Below are 3,373 nucleotides of genomic sequence, written 5' to 3'. Positions count from 1 at the left end.
ATGGGACGAAACACGGCCCGCTAACGAGCGGGGCGACGATTTCACCAGCGATGATCTGGGTTGGCTCAGCGACGATATTCGCAGCAATAAAATTCTGCCCGCTAACAAGAGGTGCGATGATTTTGGCTGGCCCTGCGACGATGTTTGCAGCGGTAAAATTCTGCCCTCTAACGAGCGGTGCGATGATCTTGGCTGGCTCGGCGACGATCTCACCCAGCGGCGGCAGGCTCTGCGACGATGTTCGCAGCGATAAAATTCTGTCCGCTAACGAGCGGAGTGGGGATCTTGGCTGGCTCTGCGACGATGTTCGTAGTGATAAAATTCGGCCTGCTAACGAGCGGAGCGACGGAAATGTTCTCGTTAAGCCGGCTGTGCGTGAAAAAGTGTAGATTCTTTGCTTTGTTGCGCGCGCTGCATCACATTATGCGATTCAGCGCGCTCAAAGGAATTTGTTTTATTTATTTAAATGTGTACTTACCTCCGTTGATCCATATTCCGGTGTTTACATTTCCCCACCCTGCCCCTCCCCCGCCCCGCCTCACCGTCCCACGGAACTCCCTCCAGGGACCGCTACTGATAAATATTAGAGATCCAACTACTGTAGCCATTGCTTAACAGAATATATCGAGTGTTGGCAGCTGCATAGCAAGAACTTGCCATACTAGAATTCGGATTTGGTCTTTTTAGTAATCATATATCTCAAATTCATTCTGCTTAGGCGGTACTCCAAAAAATAGCTGTCCTATCCTCTCGAGGTACTCATTATACGTTGGGGGGAGATTTACATGCCCCCTGCGCCATGAGTACGTCACTTTTTGTGACGTACCGTTGGCGTATTTTTCTGCTCCATATTTACAAGGACACCCTCTGTGACTTTTCCTGTCCTTGTAAATAAGGACCCTTTACACGCAGCACTTTGCGTGAAAAGGGCGTTCCATGGATGTTGCTCTGGGTGTTCCCACGCAACACCCATGGAACTAGACACATTTCCAGATTTATGAGGAATCCTAAATCTGGAAATGCGTTGCCACTTGGGGTGGCGTAGTGAGGCGCAACGAGGAGAAATGAAAACATTTTTTCTCTTTCACTGCGTGCTGCATTCTACAGCACACATTGAAAAAGGAAAATGCCTGTAGTGATTGTTGTTGTGCAGGAAGGTGCCCCTTCCTGCACAAAAACAATCTCCCCATGATGCAAGCATCCTTGCACCACGGCATGGCAGCTGTTTGGGCGCCAGCACAAGGGAGAGCACAGGAATGCAACATATTATTGTAAATATGTCACATTCGTGTGCTTCGGAAGTGCCGCAGCCTGGCGCAGCCAAAGGGCTTGCGGTGCCGCGCTGCGGCACTTCCTTGTAAATCTGCCCCAGGGTCTCTCTTTAGGGATGGCTGATACTGTTCACATAAGACAGTAAATACTGTTAATTTTCCAACTTCTACTGCCAGTAACAGGAACCAAATGAAATTTAATAACGGTTGTACAAACGGAGGTCCTGTTTCAATTGAAGGACGCCTTTGAGTATATGTTGTAAAATCCACGGAAGAACTAGTTTTGTTTTTTAAACACAGGAATTGTAAAACGACTTGAACCACAAACATGACCATCTCGCTTCGATACCCACGATTGGCTGAATATTCTACAAGCATGTTTGCACAGCCTTCGCCATCTGTGAAGAAGTGATATCGAGATTCGCAATAGTTTTGCTCTTTCCATAAAATGAGACCGGTGCAGCTTTGGATGACCAAGTTTGTCAGATCCACCTCAAGGCCATTTCAAAGCTCTGGACACACACGCTACTCTTTCAGGGAGTTTGGATCCATCAGGCTAAACAATTTTGCCAAGTTTTCTAAGCGATCGTCCATCACTTTTGCATCAGACTGCTCTAAAGATTCCGAAACTAGCATTGAGAGATCAGCAGCACTGTTTTGCTGATTATGAGTGAAGAACAACAGAGCCCCGGAGTACATTAATTCTCTTGCCCCTACATGTTTGTTTTGAGATATATACTGAAGAACAGGGTCCGGTACATCCAGACGCGCAACACCCATTGGGCTCACCGGGCTACAGCCCCCCCCCCCCCCCACATGTGTGTCAGCCCGGCTGAGACAGCCTCGCGGGCTGGCGTCCGTCTAATTGCAGCCGCACCCGAGTACTTCACAGGTCTTTAAAAGACCATTTACTCGTTAATGAGGCTTTTGTTGTGTTTTCACCCCTTCTTACAGCCACTCTGCCTATGGCTTGAAGACTTAACCCCCCCCCCCGAAATTTGGCTCTAGTTGCCCACCTGGGTACATCTGGTGCCCTTCATAGTAGCCTCCCTTCTCCACGCTAGCACGGAGATTGCCTCCCACTCATTGTGCGCCGCCCCGGTTCCTAGCGCTATTCTTTGAGCCCTCCTGCTCCGCCATCATAGCGGACATTAGGCTGAAGGCTAGCAGTGACTCTTTCTCTTTCAATGCGTGCTGCACTCAGCCACAACATAGCTAAAGGAATATGCATGTCAGGGTTTTATATTTGCTTGAAGGTGACCATTCAAGCACAAAAAGCTTTCCTGCATAGAAGACAGGCACCCATGCACCAAGGGGCAAGGAGTCTGAGTTGGCGTTAGGCAGCCATAACGGCACCACAACAGGGGAAAAACAGGAATAAGCAATGATATTATATATACAGCACATTCTTGCCCTTTCCCTGTCACGCAGTGCAGTGCAGCAAAGTGACTTACTGCACTGCGTGGCAATACTTATTACTCTACACCGCTGTTTAGTTCTACACTGCATTTTAACTGTTTTAGAGTGTGCCACTTAGAACACCAAGTACCAGCAGACACAGATTGCCCATGTGCACACTGTGTAATAATTCAAATGATGTGTTGAGTATGTCTTGCACAGGCACATACATTCTGTGCATGTTTTTTATCATTCTTGTATTTACTGAACAACCTGTTGTTGGTCAGGGATCAGTGTAATGCACAGCAACAGACCTTTTAAAGAGGTGTGTGAGCCAGTAGGCCTCACTGCAGGGTATCAGAGTTGAATGGTAATTTACACTACTACTGCTCACTATACACCATGCTGCCATCCACATTTGAGCTCTTTCCTAATCCTAGCAAAGGCAGTAGGGTACATCTATTATGTGTGCAGGTGGTTTTGTGGCCATCCTGGTCCAAGTCGACTGCAATACTTAAAACAGGCCTATGTCATGGACCACATGTATATTCCCTGGTCACCTTTGGGTATATACCAGAGTTGGTGAGCCACACAACTATGCAGTTCTACCCTCAGGGCCTTGGTACAGTACTCAACATGCAGGGGTAATTGCATATCCTACATCTTCATTGCATCATAGTCAGTGAGGCTGTGTAGGTACATAT

The 3,373-nt window shown here is 47.7% G+C and overlaps 1 pseudogene; it reads right to left on the bottom strand.

Moving 5' to 3' along the window:
- Positions 1-683: 683 nt before the first annotated feature.
- LOC146829109 (Golgi to ER traffic protein 4 homolog pseudogene) lies at positions 684-2,051 on the bottom strand (annotated as a pseudogene).
- Between the last annotated feature and the right edge of the window lie 1,322 nt (positions 2,052-3,373).

The sequence above is a fragment of the Triturus cristatus genome, chromosome 5_2, assembly GCF_964204655.1.
Source record: "Triturus cristatus chromosome 5_2, aTriCri1.1, whole genome shotgun sequence".
In the NCBI taxonomy this organism is placed as follows: Eukaryota; Metazoa; Chordata; class Amphibia; order Caudata; family Salamandridae; genus Triturus; species Triturus cristatus.
The sequence above is the reverse complement of the archived record's forward strand: the minus strand, read 5'-3'. Positions and strand labels throughout refer to the sequence as shown.